The sequence below is a fragment of the Nilaparvata lugens genome, chromosome 3, assembly GCF_014356525.2.
Source record: "Nilaparvata lugens isolate BPH chromosome 3, ASM1435652v1, whole genome shotgun sequence".
NCBI classification, from domain to species: Eukaryota; Metazoa; Arthropoda; class Insecta; order Hemiptera; family Delphacidae; genus Nilaparvata; species Nilaparvata lugens.
This window is the reverse complement of record NC_052506.1, coordinates 34,073,007-34,090,754: the sequence shown is the minus strand read 5'-3', so window position 1 is coordinate 34,090,754 and position 17,748 is coordinate 34,073,007. Positions and strand designations below refer to the sequence as shown.

The following is a 17,748-nucleotide window of genomic DNA, read 5'->3' as shown; positions in this document are numbered from 1 at the left end:
AAGAAAGTAATCGGCTATCTCATATGTACAATTATTGTGACCATATAGATATAAATGTTCATGTATAGTTTTAGTATCAGCATGTATAGTTATAATGTATTCAGTATAGGCGACATATCTTCAAAGGAAGTCAATGAATGACGTTTTCATTGTAATAACTTTCTCTCGAATCTACAGAATGTGGGTCAAATAATATGTTACTGAAATGAATAATTTTATGCTTGAATTATGATCAGATATTATTGTAGGTTTGCTGATATCACTCTACAACTGAAATTCTTCAAGATAATGTTAATTTTATTACATGCAGGAAGAGGTTTAAGAATTAGCATCGCAAGTGACCATTGGCTAGTGAGAAATTGATGATCAATATAAATGTAAAATACTTTTCTCTAAGGTAATATTGTGGTGGACAACCATATTGAATGAAACAGTTTTTTATAATAATCACTCTTTATTGTCATTAGTATTTTGACAAATACATAGACATCGTCAGGTACATACAAAAATATTACAAAACAATACATAGTTACCTATACCCTCATTTCTTTAAAAACTGAAACTTAAATCAGCCGCCATTTTCAATACAGATATCATAGAACATTTTTATTGATGTCATCTTTCTTGTTTTATAAAGGCCTTTAAAATGATGTACCACACAATGGGTGTTTACATTTGAAATATTCGAGTTGCAACCCCTAAGTCACCCCCTTATAAAGGGTTGAAATTCAGTTGTGCGTCAAAAGGTAAAGTATTTGACTAATAACTTAGATAGGAATAGACCAGGAATAGATTAAAGTAGGTACTATCATCGCGAGTGACCATAATATAGTGACACATTACACATTATAAAACTTTCAACTGCCAAATTCAAAGGCTAAATCTATTATTAACTTAATTTTCCTAAATAAATTTATTTTTTATAGCCTACTATAATGAGAGAAGATTAATTCATAAACAATGCTGTTCAATACATTTCCATAGTTCTCTGAGAGTGAGTTCTTCGAGAATGAATGCAGTTGATGAATGTGTGATCAAGCAGAAGATTTTTATAGATCTATGTCTAAAAGCCTTTTTTGTGGGTGATGCTCACATAGGATTACGAATATCAATTATAAAATGCAATTGAAGTAAATAGCAATTAATCAACGACTATCGCGAGTGACACATTACACATTATAAAATCAATCAACGATTTTAGAAAAACTGACCCAATTTGAAATTAAAATATCCTTTTTATTGAGAAATGATAATTTAATTTGTCCAACAGACACAACCAACGACATCGACATCAAATAAAGTTTTACAACCAGACTTTGCCCTATTAGTCACCTGAAATATCAATTGCCATTGGTCAGCGAAGTGTAACGAAAGTCTCCATCACAAGGAAACGGGAAATGTTCATTGTCAACGCTTTGAATATGATCGAGAGGGCCATCTCCGAAAAGAGAAACAGGCCGTTTCTGCCTGACTTCTGATGAGAAATTCCAAGCAATAAACAGAGCCAAAAGATGGGCAGATGCAAAAGGGAAGAAAGGCAGACATTATTTTCCAGCTTGCAAGGAGCAAAAGCATGATGGTAGCGATATGACACGCATTGCTGCATATTTCCTGAAAAAACTGATTCTGTGTGACAAATTTTCACTCGATAAGTGACGTTACAGATGCGCTCAATTTCAATGAAATGCTGTTCAATACATTTCCTTAGTTCTCTGAGAGTGAATAATGAGAGTGAGTTCTTCGAGAATGAATGAAGTTGATGAATGAGTGAGCTGTAGTTCAGAAGATGAGACACATATGAATTGAAGACAGATACATTTCAACCTGGTTATTTATATATTTCAACTGTTTAACCGTAGGTGAATTATATACTTTATATTATGTTTTTATTCCTTATATTTGAACAGGTCATTGAATGAAGTTCCTGAAATTGAGTTGATTACTATTCAATGAGAAAATCATAATTATGTTTATGTGTTAGGTAAAATTATGCTTACTTTCATGGCAATAATGCAGATACTTCTTTTAATTATAATAATTAAATTGTAGAATAATTAAATTGTTAAATATTTTAACTTTTCTATGTTGATAATAGTATAAATTATGAATGATTATAAAATAAGGAGAAAATTGCTTTATTTTCCTAGAGATCTTTATTTTCTTTGACTAATTTTCTAGGCTATTTTTGCATAGACTACTTTAATAAAATTATTATAAAATTAACTTAATTGAGTAATTCATGAACAATCATGCTGCTATTAATTATGCACAGTATCAAGAGTCCCTTTTATTATTCCAATAGAGTAAAAATAATTTTAAGTCAATAGATTGAGAAACTCTTTAATTATTTATGTACTTAGTCTTCATAAGTCCCTTGAGTAAAACTCACTCGGTCACTTAATTTTCAAATGTATAACTTAATTTTCTAATTAATGTGTGACAGCTTGAGGAAAGCTAACTGTCTCCGTTTGAATAAACATGTTCATACCTAATTTTTTTTCTTTTTGAGGTGAGTTTTATTTCATCTGAGGGTGATGCCCACATAAGCTCTTGGGCTTGTGCGTGGGTAATGAGTGAGAGGGATGATGATGAGAGATACTAGAGGGATGACGACTACTTTTTAGGTAGTCGGGACCGACGACTTATCGTCTCCTTCGAAAGACGGGGTGGCCGTATCTATGTGATTGTGCTGTGGTCAAAAACTTTTTGCCCGGTCGAGATTCGAAATTAGACCGGCGTGTTATCACTTACTCCAACGAGCAACCCTAAATTCATTCAAATAGTCACTTACTTTCTGAGCAATCACTCTATTTATTCACCAATTCATGAATCAGTAGTCTCTACGAAAGATCCCCACAATAAACTGTCTCCGCAGTTTCAATAGACCTTTTCATACCTAGTTACGGTGGACGGTATAAATTTTCTATTGAATGAGTAGGTTGTTTTGATATTGCAAGAGATGCGTCGAGTTCAACGAACCTTTCTCCAGGCCTGGCGAGACCGCTTTCCGCTACGTTGCACGCTGGAGAAATCCTCTCGACTCGACTCTATCCTCTATAGTCTATACTATACTACTATATTCCACAAACACAGACACAGTTCGGTCGAGGATCAGTTACTCTGGCTCACTCTTTACGTCTATTATATCCACATTATTATCACTGGTGATGGTAGGCCTACCTCAATTAGCATGATAAAAGTCAGTTAGGCCTACTCTACTTACATTGGCTTCAACCTCTTCTTGAAAATAATATTATTTCATTTCAGAGAAACACAATGAGCCGGTTGCACAAAAGCCTGTTGAATTTTGACGGTGATTAAATGCCACAAAAACTCACCAGAGAAACCTTATTTCCAAAAAAAGCCTTTTCTGATTGGTTGTCTCAACAGTTTTAATCATGTTTAAAATTAACATGCTTCTGGCCCAATGACTGCTTCATTGATCAATTCGATGTAAAGTTTATATTGAAGTAATTATTCAATTCAAGTGATTATTCACATAGTTCAGTTCAGTTCAAGTTAGAACAAGTAAATGAGTGATCTCTTGAATGACCCTTCTAACTATGGATTTCTTAAATAGTGTATCTGTATTAAATCTTATATCTGTCCATACGTGGATGATGTTCTATATTGGTGACAAATATACAGATATTTGAAATAGCCAGTACCTCTAGCGCACACAATGAAAGTGAACAAGTAACTGGACTTGAACACACAGCATGGAGCATGCGCAGAAAAAGAGTCCAGGCTCCAGGATAACAGAGCACCACCTCTACTTTGCCAAGTACTAAGTACGGTACTGGTACTATAATAGGTAATGTACTGTACTTGTACAGTCTGACACTGTTCCTCTATTTTTCTTCTTCTTACCTTTCATCCTCTTATTCTTCTCATGCGTTTTTGTCTCCCTGCACAACTTGTCCTTTTCCAATTTCCCCTCTCTCCTTGTATATTTCTCATCTCATTTTCTTCTTTCTTCTTTGCGTTCTTCCTTCCGTTTCAGAAGATTGACTGATTGCCTACTTCCTGACAGAGAGTTTTTTCACCATTCTACTTCAAAAAGCGTAACATACACGCTATAGAACAGTACAGATAGGCAATGCAGACTTGTTGTTGAGATCTAATCTTCGTTGTACAGAGTAGCAAGGGAAAGATCACTATAAACTAATTATTATGGTTCATACTTTAAACCAGGTAAGAAATTGTCATCGAATTCATTTGCTCATCTTTCAACTCTTTACAGTATGATAGTTTCATTTAACATTGAATATTTTGACTGTTTTCAGACTGAGGACTCAGCTCACAACAGAATCGCATTGAAAATACTGGAAGAAGTTTCCAAGAAGCAACCAAAGAATGAGAAAATACGTGTTTTGATGCGTACTCTGACCCTGTTGACAATTCAAGCTGATGATTCGGATTACCTAAGTGACTTGATTTCTCGTTCCGAAAAGCTAACACATGTAAGTATAAATTACATTGATTCTTTTACACTAGAGTAACATGAGATATTATCTTTGTATTCTATTGTATTGATAAATATTCAAATAGAAGTTTTGTAATATACAGAAACGGAGTCACCAATTGACACATTATTTAATTTTGATCATATATTGCTTTCACTTGAAAGTGCAGTTGAGAGAACAACAGCTTCTACCGTCCTATTCTACCTATTCTACAGCTTCTACCTATCCATTTATTGAATTAAATAAAAAATCAAAGCATAAAATATGCGTTAATGCTTGTTATAGAGAAGCGTGAACTTTACACATTTTCTTCTTATATCCTATCCCTATTTGTAGAGATCAACAAGAAGTAGCTGACTAGATCCAAACATTAGATTAGACAAAATTAAAACAACCCATATTCATTGCAAAGCTGAAAACTAAGTGAATATAGGAGCAGTAAATAGCATTATGAATTAATTATTAGCTTGCAAAGCATAACATTACCATTCTTCTAAGGGTTGAATGGCGACTGAAAGAGTTGCCTGAAATTATTGCCTGATAATCATCAGAGCTGGGAAAAACACATGGAAAGATAAAGATGAGAACTTTCAGATCAGTCCTGACACAGAGACAGAGATATCAACAGGCCCAGGGTAGAGATAGCAGAAGAATCTTTGAACAGGTACTTCTGCCAAAACTTCCGAAAAGAAAATATGAACAAATCTAATACACACGTGTAATCTTTTCTGAGTTTAATTTTCCGCATAAACCTATATCGTATGTGATAATTATAAAACTGAATTGTAAAATGTTCAATTTTTACATTAGTGATAACTTACTCTTGAATAATAGATTCAGTTTACACCTTTTTTGTACTTGATTCAACTGTTCAATTAGTTTGTTTAATGCTAATGAAGCATGATGTGATGCTGGTAATGAGTATCCTTCCGTTCTGAATTAGCATCACTAATTAGAAAATTGTTAAAGAGGATTTTCAAGCTTTCTATCCGGAGATATCTAGTATTTTTTTTACAATAACAGGTTTTCGGAAAGAGTACTCAGAGAAGTTTACCTACTTCAATTCATTTTTCAAACTTACAAGATTGTATTTTTCATATCATAGTTCAATAATTCTATTAAAATTAGATTCATCATAACTTTAATGTTATATGAATATATTAAATATTTATATATTAAATGATTAATGTTATAATGAGTTTGCAGAAACGATTAATCAAATAAAAAAACATAATAAACAAATCAGATGTAATCATTATTGATGCTTTCAATTATTTTGTATGAGTAGTTAATTAAATCAAATTTGGGATTTATTAAAATGTGTAAAATACATTTAATCTTGGGAACAATCAGTTGCCAATAGAATGTTTTGCTTATAACAATAAGTTTCAAATGAAATAAATTCATAAAGACAATAATACTCTGAATATTTTGTATAATAATAATAAAAGAATCGACCAGGATCTGAATTACACCACACATCATGGAACGTGATCATCATTCACGTAATAGACGAGAACACATCATACACTATGTTCATTATTGTTATGATTCATGCATGTCCTAGCACGGAATTGAAACGCCCAAAAACAGGCTGATATGTTAGCATCAGGTACCACTTTTTATGTACTATATCAATAACAAAAAGAGCAAACAAGTAATGACATGAGTAGAATCATATCTAGACTTATAGTGAATCAGTAACTTTCCCACATCTTCTTACCTCCATTGAAGGTGTGAACATGACTTGCTGAAATTTCAACGATTGCAAAACTATTCTAGCAGTTATCCAATTTATCCGACAAATTTATGACTCACAACAGGTAATACCGAAAATAAGGTATGACCTAAGTCACGTAGATAGGATTGCATACAACTGGAGAAATCAGCTTGTCAAATACTAATAGGATCTGAGTACGGTATGAAATAGGGCAACTTAGCAGTACAGTACAACAATAGCAATAAATTGTGAAAGAATGTAATATGTGATGACTATCTTACTACAGATTGAAGAAATGAGTCAAATACCTATAGGAACTATATTAAGTATGTAATAGTACATTTTAAAAGTGGCACAGTACATGTATATGAATAGCTAGCTGTCAGTACCTAATAGAATGTGATCTGTGATGACTATCTTACTACATAATACTGTATTATATTTGTGAATGAATGACTGTATTTTGTAGTACATTCACTGTATTAGTATAGTACAGTCCAGGGGTGCCCAGCCCCCCCAATGGCAATGGCGCAAGCCCCCCCCCAATCCAAGTGTAATCCCCCCCCCCAAAGTATCCCAATTCCCAACCCTTTAGTTTTTTGCATTAGTCAGTGTATGACAATAAAATTCACATCTTACATTCTAATCTTCCAAAGGGCATTATTTACCTTTGTTCTAGTGAGGAATTCTTTCTGTTTTCATAATATTGTAAAAATATATACCATCGTTTCTTATCTCTTTTAAAATAGAAATAAAGTATCTTTTTGATATTATTTTTGAGACTAGCAGTGCACCCGTTCTTGTTCGGAAGGACTAAAAAGTACTACATTACATCAGGAATAACTACATTACAAATATTTTAATAGGATATCAAAATATAAGTAAGGGAGGCTTTGCTTTTTAAATGTAAAGGTTACTTATAAAAAGTTGAATAATAATATCATTGATATTCTTTTATTGCAAAAGAATATTGCATAGCAATTTTGGTGAACATTCATACAAATTTGGAACGATTTTATTCATACAATATATAATGTCGGCAAGTTTAGGTATTCTAAATTCTATACTATTAAACGAGAAATTTCTGTTTAGATGTTTTGATGTTTAGATGTTTATATGTTTGTATTTCACCGGATCTCGAAAACGGCTCTAACGATTCTCACGAAATTCAGAACATAGTATGTTTATAATATAAAAATTCGATTGCACTAGTTCTCATCCCTAGGGAAACTCGCTGAAGGACATTAAAAGAACTTATTCATCCTTGGAAAAACAGCTGATAATTTCGTCATCTGTTGATGGTGGAAGTGAGTGAGCGAGTGCATGTGTGTGGGACTCAGACAAAATTATGACTCAGCTGTTGAACTTTTGTACCTAATTCAATCAGGTACCTAGTGGCAGTTGTACAAAAGCCGGTTGAATTTTAGTCCTGATTAATTCCTGTAGAACCAATCAGATAAGCTATCTTTTTGAGATGGTCTTCTGTGATTTGGTTCTCGTGAAATTAATCAGGATTAAAATTTAACATGCTTTTGTGAGAAAAATTTTTGCATTCCTCTGCGAATTAATCTCAATCCACTGTGATTAGATAGAACCTTTCTATATGAACTATGAATATTTATTATAATCTCTTCTTTCTCAATCATTTTTTATATGCTTTTGTAGGTACCCCAAGCGGAGCTCGGTGCCCCGATATTTATCATAAATTGGAACAGGTTGTCACTGATGTTGTGTTGTTGGTAGTATTTACTTTTTAACATTAAAGGAGTAAATAATAACACAAGTCGAACAAAATGCGTCTTCAAATGGTTTGGTTTTTGGAATAAAGATATCATCTGAACAAGTACATTTTGTAAATTCTATCTATTAATACCAAATATCGGGGCCCCAAGCTTTGCTTGTTATTTATTCATTGATAAACAGAAGTCAATTCTTTTGAAATGATTGGGGAAGGACTAACAGGCACAGCCCAAAACTGTTTCTTCCTCGAATATTTATTTATTCACTATAAAATTCATAGTTGGAATATTTAATATTCCAAAAAGTAGGTTATGTTTCATAGACTTTAATTCAAGTGAAATTTTCAGTCCAAATATTTGAAAACATAAAAGTTGTAATTTAGATTGTTTACATACCAAATTGAATAACAAAATAACACTCACTAATCACTTAGAACTGTAAAATAATGATTAACTTTGAATATTATGATATATACCATCTCATGTCAACAAATCAGATTACTGTATTTTGATCGAGTCAATTAAAATTTCTAGATTTCTCGCGAGATACGATGAGCTAATTGATTACACAGCTGATCTCCCACACAGGCACACGCATCTTCTGTTATCGACAGACGACGAAATCATCATCTGTTTTCCAAGGATGAATTATCCTTTTCATCTCCTTCAGGGAGTTTTCTCAGGGATGAGACCTAGTGCAATCGAATTTTGATATCATAAACCTACTATATTCCGAATTTCGTGAAAATCGTTAGAGCCGTTTTCGAGATCCGTTGAACATAATTTACCATATAACCAGATAGCCAGATATCAGATATAAAAATAGAAAAATACAAACAGATATACAGAAATTGCTTGCTTAATATAATAGGATAACAACTTGTAGTCCAGTCAAATGGTCATTTTTCAGGAAACAGCTCCGAAAAATTTTTTTTCGATGGTTCTATCTGTATTTTGGGGCGCTAAATTCTAATCTGAAATTTGCTCACACGCCAGAGGGCGACTTCACCCCCAAAATTTTGGACTTTTTTCAAGTTTTCCATTCAATCTCGAGAACCTTGAATTTATCGAGATAAAGCATTCTCTATATAATATTAAAGATAATAAAATTTTATTTCCAATGAATTGACTGGTCGCGCAGGACTACTTTTTTGATTTTTTATCTGAAGTGTTCCACAAAATACACAACTTTGAATGTGCGAGAAATTTGTGATATTTCCCCCATTTTCACAGTCTCGCATATGCAACGTTGCGTATCTTGTGGAACACTTCAGATAAAAAATCCAGAAAGTAGTCGAGGTTGTGATGAATTTTCTCCTCTTTTCACTCCCATGAAATATACTTCTGTTTTCAATGCCGTTAAAAAGTCACAGCCAATTGAATGATGATCTTTATTTTCTCATTTTTCTTGCGATGTTACTGTTATTAAAGAGTCTCTAAAATGAGTACAACACATGATAGAAGCTTGCGATTGGTCTTAAATGAGAGAAAATTTCATGCTCTATAAGCTGAGTTGCCATAAATTGATCTTGCATAGTTGCATCACTGTTTATATCGAAAAACTGTCGAGACTGTAAAAATGAGAAAAATATCGAAAATTTCTTGATTTTTTAATCAAACGTATCTTACTTCACGATTATATTTTTACAAAAATCATTCATCTCACATAAAAGAGGAGATTCTTTTAGTTTGCGATGTTGTTTATAATTGCATTCCCATTTCAGAGACATTTATATCATCATAAAACGCCTTCGAAATTAAAATGATTATTGGATTAAAATGTACATTACATTTAACTTATCATTGTGCTTTTGAAAAAATTAAGTTGCAACAGCAAGGAAACTCAAACACAGGACCATTAAAAATTAAAATTAGGCAAAGGAAATCAGAATAATAGTGGATGATGAAGTTATAATTTATTTCTTTCAAAGATTTACCTTCAAACTCATAGGCTTAAAATTGCTAAAATTCCTGCATACAAGATATTATTATCAATTGTATTTTTTATGCTTTATATTGAGTTACACTTTGCAGAATATAACATTGTAAAGGTGGGAAAAAGTATTAAAATTAACTACATTAGGATATCTCCATTTAATACCTTGATTTTTAGCCATGATTCAAAATGTTGACATAAAATATAAAAATCATGCCCCCCCCCCCCCCAAAAAAATGTTGATGGCGCAAATTGCGCCATGCCCCCCCCCTTGTGGGCACCCCTGGTACAGTCAAATTTTAATAGGACCGGATTATGTACAGGTAGGCCTATAGTACGTACATGAATAGTGTGCAATGAACCAGTGAGTGATAGAATGTAATATTTGATGAGTGTTTTTACTAGGAACAAACTCACTATATCTATATTTGTAGGATGAATGACTATATCTAGCTGTGTATTAGTCCAGCATCACTCGGCTCCAAGCCCATGACCCAGAACCCAGAAGCGTGCTTGATCCGTAGCCTTTCTTTCTAAATATGGACTTCCTCGATCCGTATTATAGCTACCAATACAAGTTGAGAGAGTTGAAGGGTGGTCGTGAGAGACTCGGACGTTCAGCTTACAACTTCCTCCATTCGAAATGTCTTCACAATTACCTGGAGTATGTCCTCTCCCATAGATCAATATCCTCCACTAACTCGAGTGATTTTTGAATCGTTGATGATTTTCATTTTGTTCAATTTCTGTTCAACCTACTGTACTAATTCCTTGAGCAAACCTCCTTCCATGTATTCTTCTTCCTTTTATATTTTTATACAACCTTTTAATCCTCCTATTAATTATAATTTCTCCAAGTTAATTTCCCACTCCTTTATAATATATTCTTTTCCCCCTTCATGAGTTGTTTATTGTATTTCTCCTTGAACTAAGTTTCCAAGTTTACGCATATTATTTCACATTCTTTTAAATTTTCTTCTTCTGCTACTTTTCAATTTGAATTTTCTTCATTCTCTTCACTTATTCATAAATAAGACTAATTAGTCAATACTTAGTTATATTATGTGCTATGTTTTATAAATAAGTAGGCCTACTATCTATCTACTATAGTATACGGTATTTCATTTGTTTTTTCTGTGGAATAAAAAACATATTTTATTCTATTATTTTCTTTTGCACATATTCTGCGTGCTTCCCTCCTCCTCTTCTTCTCCTTTTTGCCTTCAACAAATATTCCAATCTCTTCACCTCCTTCCCAAATCATCTTTCAATTGAATCGTCCAATACCATAGTGACTTGATTTCAAGAACATCATTCAAAAACTTTCCAATCATTCGAACAATACACTATAGATTGTGTACACCGTACCCAACTATAATTCCATTTCTAAGGAGATAGCCTACACCTCGCATATTATAATACATTGATAGTATTATCATACAGAAGACATGCGTAGCCTCCTCCTTTAACCATAGAAATATATAATATAGTTATAACATAGTATGTTTAGACAACCACTACATACATATATAGTTGAATGCCTTTGAGGTGCATTCCTTCGGTCGATGGTGCAATTACTCTATTGTCATCTTCTCTTGTCACTGAGTAGCGCGTTTCTATTCTTATTTTCAAGACGTGTGACGTCACGTTCTTCAGAGGGCCGCGCTTTTCAGCACCGATCTCCATTGAGCGAACCAAACAAGGAAAGACAACTTACTCCTCTGCATTGAATCATTTGGCAGATATACAATCGCTGTGACCTTCCGAAGCCTTGACGCTATTCTTTGAATACTACTGAATTAAAGTCAACGATTACAATGATTGAAAATACGTTGAAAATTGAACATGGCTTGCACAAGGAAAGCTTTCAAAATGCATTATTTTTAATAGTGATAAAATTAACTAAATGGAACGTTCTGAAACATCAGTCACAGCAGAAGGATAAAATTCGACGTCTATTTTTGAATAATGTAATACAGATCAAATAAAATTGGAAAAAGTTGAGAGGAGAACAGGTTGAGTTGGATACGCACACCTTTGTCGGCTATATTACACGATAGGCAACAAATAATGTGTAATTCTCATCGCTTATATTAGGTCAATTTGTAAGACGAAATATTGGAAAATTAATAAACCAAAGTGAATGAATAAAGAAATAATCAGCAGAAAGGATGCTAAAGCTTAAAAATGGGATAGGTCTAAATATGGAGTAATTGGAAAATAATAGTAGTAGTGCGATTATCCTTATTTAAATTAGGTTTCAGAATATTGAAAACTAATCTTCCCTAAACAGTGAACCATCATATTTTAAACTGTTATGAGAATGAGAGTGGGAAAAACAAGGATAGTTGATAAATAAATATGAGTTAATAAATAATATGAGAGACAGAGGTGAGCAAAGGACCACGAATGAGAGTATAGATTGTAATCGTAGAAAAGATACAATGAGAACCATAAAACTAGCAATAATGAATCACCAGCTATGAGAAACAACGGCACGATAAAATTTCAATTCAAACGTTTTTATTAAAGAGAATAATCTCTTGAATTTTAAAGTGTGTGAACCAAACGACAATAAATAATGGGCATAATATTTTCAAGGCTGATTGAGTGAGGGAGGACATTCATCTTTCAGTCATTTCAAACCTAAAATTGGGTACTACTGTAGTAGTATAATAGTGATAAGCAGAGAGTATAAAATGTAACTGTTATACTCTATACTCTCTTGTGATAACATTATTTTGCTTTTACAGGAATGTCGAATGTCCTCCTCACTACAGGTTTTAAATCAATGGATATATATTATGTTGTTAGTTATTGAAATGGAATTCATGTTGCATGTGCATAAGTTATTTGAAGCCTTATGAATATATGATCAACAATGAGTGTGAATACCGAAAGAAACCTTGAAAAATCACACAAGTGCAAAGATAATGTCCATGACATGAAATTTAAAAGGACTGTTTTATCAGTAAACAGTGAACATTTTCGCAGAGAACATAAAAATGTAAGGTTGTAAGCTGAGATTCACCTTGGAAGGTACACTTGCACAACTGACAACTTACTCCTACTCATACTTAAAGGAAATCGGAAATGTGTGTATTATAGAAAATGTGATTTCTAATATACTATTTTTAAATGAATAGTAAATGGAACATGCTAGACAATGGTTTCATTCATAAAATATTGAACACTGATCATCTGGATTTTAAAACCGTTCAATATAAAAATATTCACGAATCTCCTATTTTCCTTTTCATTTGGAATATTTTTATTTGAATTTGACATGAGTAAGAAAGAAATCCTCTTTCTCTGTTGTTATTAATAGGCTATTATGCTTTCATAATATTATTATTATTATTATAATCGGACCAATTACAACTAACAAGGTCTCAAACTCAGCACAATTATACTCATGATGTGTGTATAAAATAGTTATTAAATACCGGTATTGAATATATTCTATTGACACCGGAATTGTCTGACACTCCCTCCGGGGTTTTTCAAGACATAATCTTGATAGAAGTTACACATGATTCAAGGCTAGTTATTTGTAAAAATACTATGTATTTAAAAATGTCCATTGTACTGGATGGATGTGTAGTTTCGAGTTTCAGTGTTGTCAATTATTTAGAGGAACTTCGCGACAAATCGCATTTTGTCTTGTCTCCTGGTTCAAGCAATGTTAGGCCAATAGTTTTTTGTATTATATCATTATTACTATAAGTAGCCTACCGTATCTATTATTTACATAACAGCTATACTGGCCATATCCAGCAATTGCACCTCACAGCGTGAGAACTCTTTCCACTGGATCAGGAAGACTGGTTACAGAAATTACAATTCCATAGCGGATTTGCAAATGTATGATTATTCCAATGGAAAAAGTAAAATACAATCAATCATTCATGCTGTAAAAGTAGGTTAGGAATTAAGTTAATGTTTCTACGAAGAATGAAGCAACACAGGGAGGCAAACAGAAGAATAAAAAGACGAAGAAGAAACAGCAAGGAGAAGGAGATCAAAGGCACAATGGAAACAATGAGCTTTCGTATAACCCTGTAACATATATTGTAGACCAGCTACCAAAATCAGGTTGCATAATTGTTTAGGATCCGTAACGGAATCAAACGGTTGTTTCATTGGAGAATGAAGCTATTTTCCATCATTGTTCAGGTCTGCGAAGAATGACCAGATCAAGGTTTTTACTAAAGTGATCGAATACAAAAGAAGATTTTCTCTAACCTCAAAATCAGCATTTACTCATTTTTTAAAGAGAAAAACCAAGGATGACACAGAAAAATATATGACAAAGGTTTTGATTGATTGTCATTTTTGAGCGGATTTAGAACTCCTGGTACCCTCTTTTAAGTGGTGAAGGTGTAAAACAGGCTAAATAAGAACATAACCCGTAGATGAATGTCTTTTTTAGGAATTAACCGTTTTGGAACATCTTAAACCAATTATATCGTCGTTCTTGAAAAAATGCAATATATTATAAAGATAGAAAAGAGCTGAAATGTAGGCCTACTTGTATTTCAATTCAAAAAGAAATTGGACTGTTGAATTTTCATTCATGCTTGGATTACTTGATGTTAAACAGTTTAACATTGAGTATATAATTTATCAATATTTTTTGAAATGAGTGAAATGAGAATAGAATTATCCTATAATGAATTCTCAATAATTGGTATATTATAACTTTTTCCACATTCGGGATAAATTTAAATAACATTATATGATTGAGACCTGAAATAAATTACCTTGATACCTTGATGTCATTGACGAAGACTTGGGGTACAGGAGCCCAGACAGACAGTCACATTGTGAAAGCAGCCTGCTTGGCTTGTTCTGGAGGTGACCAATATTTATCTAAAAGAGCGGCCCATCCTCAAACTCTGACAATGAGAAAAGTGACAAAAGGGAGTATTTCCTTCACCTTGGCCGCATAGAATAGAGTACCTTTCTATTCTAACTTAGGCCTACTTGGGTTCTATGAACTATTTTATATTAGGTTTACTATCTCCATTTTTCATTTCACTAGAATCACTCTATTTAGTTAATTTATGTGCATGTTTTACTTTATGAATTCATCTTCAATAAAAATTTTTAGAGTAGAAATTAGATTCTACATTTTTTATTCACTAACACTTCTATAATGGTTCCATCACAATGCTGAAATACGTTTAAAGTAGGTAGGCCTTGTAGTTAAGCCAATTTTAAAATTAGCTCACTAGTATGCTATATCACTTTTTAAACCCACATCTCTATAGGTAGATCGGATTGCAATATTGTTTTTTGATGGTCAACTAGTTGTTCTAAAAGTTTCAACAACGCTTTCAGAACTTTTCAGGTGTTGCCCACACAACCAGGTGTTTCTCATTTGCTCGGAGAGCAGCTTCTTTTCATTCTAGTCTTACAAGCCACGGCGATGAGCTACTGGCAGTCACTATACCAATACCACTGACACTGCAAAAGCCTAAGTCCAATGCAAAGTATAGTCCCTTTCAAAAATAGAAGAAAGACATACCGGTATTTATTATAATTCCAAGTTATAATTAAAGCAATTTGAAAGTGCATAGAAGTGTACATCTATTTTGTGAACAAACCAACAGATTTTTAGTTTTTATAATTCAACCTTGAAAGTTTAAAATATTATCTACCTTATACAGTTTAATCGGACAATACCATTTTTGAGACAATCTATGTCCACTATAAACTAACCAGAAGAAGCTAGAATCTATTTTAAAAAATATATATAGATGAATAAAAATAAATTTTCATTTTTTTTATAGATAAAATTATTCAAATTCTATTTCAAGAATTTTTCTTTGAAGAATCAATGACTTTCAGTTGATTTGTTTCTAGAATAATCCTATACAGTTAGTGGATATGATAATCATAAAATCTTTCTTCGGCAAAATGTTCTATAAAAAATGAAAATCAACAAAAACATGTTACTTGCCAAATTAAGTATTTTAGGTACGGTATCCTAACTATGTCAGTCAAAACGTACCTATTCAATAAGGCAATAAAAGTGTTAGAATCTTAAAAATAATGACTATGCATTCTTACAGGTAGCCTAACATAGAAAATTATAATAAAGGACCTATACACGCTATACCAGGGGCGCCCGGACCATAATGAATATGGAGAAAAATCAGTACAGTAATTACTGAAAAAGTACAGTAATCTGAATTTTTGACGGCCTGGCGGTAAAGTAAAAAGGGCGTTCAGCGCAAATTACACTCTGAGTATGAACAGCAAAACTGATATTAAGCATCATGGAGTGTTACTTAAAATCACTTAACCTAACATTAACATTGCCCCCCCCCCTGTGAAGTGCCGCACCATATATACTGTAGGAGTAGGACTACTGGTAAAAAAATTCCAACAAATAATTACCATAGATAAAATTTGCAATAGTCAACGTCTTTCATGTCTAAAAATATTACGGAATCATACCTTAGAAGAATACATTTCTGCAAACTCAAACATCCATCAATGCATCATAGAGCCAATAAGGATGTCAGGAAGTAGAAAGTAACTTTCCTGTCGTGTGTAGGTAGACTAGGTACCGTATTTCACACAAATTTTGTCCCACCTCTAACTCTGCTTAAAAAACAGATGACATTTCTACTGGTTTATACCCTGCTATTCAAATTAAAAATTTAAATAGGTTTTGTAAAATATTATTTTCTTGACTCGCGAAAACTACAAATTCTTTCAGACAAACTTTGTAAACAAACCATGAAAGCAAGTGGAACTTACCAAACACAGAAGTGAAGAAGCCTAGTGTTGTCGATTTTCGTATTCACGTGAAGTTCAATCAAAGCACAACAGTACAAACCACTAATTATAATAAAAACGGTGGAATTGAACTAATGACAATGACAAACTAAACTAGCAACTAACCTAAATATTGGCCGGAGATCACACTGATCAAACTCTGAATTCCGAATACCTGTTGCTGCTCGAAGCTCAACTTCAACCTGGAGACAGACTGGCTGTCGGCTGTCGCGCTCTCGATCACCTATACCTGCGCCTGCGCGCTGCGGACTCAAGAAGAACCAACTGGAGGTTCCTTTCAAACAGCGTATGCGTATGCAACTAAATTAGAAATATTTAAAAATCTCCCACCACACAACGCCAACGTAACTAAAACTGAAATCGAAGTATTTAACGCTGTACAAGTTTTTATAAAGAAACTATTTAGTAGTCTACAGTAGCTATAACAAAGTTTAATGGAAGTATGTGGCACAGTTTTACTGTTCTTTCCACCTTTCCAAGTCTCCACTCTTTGAAACTCATTAACTTTTTTGAAAGTAAAGTACAGCTACTATACGTACTAGGTCTAGCTAAATACATTGAATTCGAAAAAAATCAATACCAAACTGAATCTTTTGATAACTGGAATTTTGAATAAATATACTGATTGATGTACTTGATTGAATCCAAACAGAAAGAAAATCAAAAATGATTGAATTAATAAGTACTGTACCTACGTCATTTATTAAACAGGATAAGAATGATAATTATACTGAATAGGATAACTTTTTTGTGAAATATTTAATTGTACAAGAAAAAATAAATCAATAAATTTAAACCCAAATAATAAAAAAATTGCATGGTTGCCTGTAAAGTCGGTATACGGGCGAAAGTTTTACGTGACAACGACTTTGAGTGGTAAAATAATTTTAATGTGAATATTCATTCGTATAGTAGGAAGAAGGATGAAATAATTACTCACAATGAGAGTGAGTGAGAGGCACGCGTCCCTTCCACTCGGGCATGGTTAGCCCGCGCCCACCTAAGAGCGAGAGAGACAACCATTGACTTGACATTTTGAATTAGTGGCGCAGTCGCAGGAGATTGCTTGCGGCGCCT

At 33.1% G+C, this 17,748-nt stretch overlaps 1 protein-coding gene across 3 annotated transcripts in view; it reads right to left on the bottom strand.

Moving 5' to 3' along the window:
• The window catches only part of LOC111049737 (CD109 antigen), an 83,040-nt gene extending 66,113 nt beyond the window's left edge, over nt 1–16,927 (bottom strand). The window contains exon 1 of one of the 3 annotated variants that reach the window (XM_039423591.1): nt 16,777–16,927. The gene's annotated coding sequence lies outside the window, so the exon portion shown is untranslated. Of the gene's footprint in view, nt 1–16,632 lie in introns of all 3 variants that reach the window. The other 2 variants (XM_039423592.1, XM_039423589.1) reach the window with 2 other exon arrangements.
• Nucleotides 16,928–17,748: the final 821 nt, after the last annotated feature.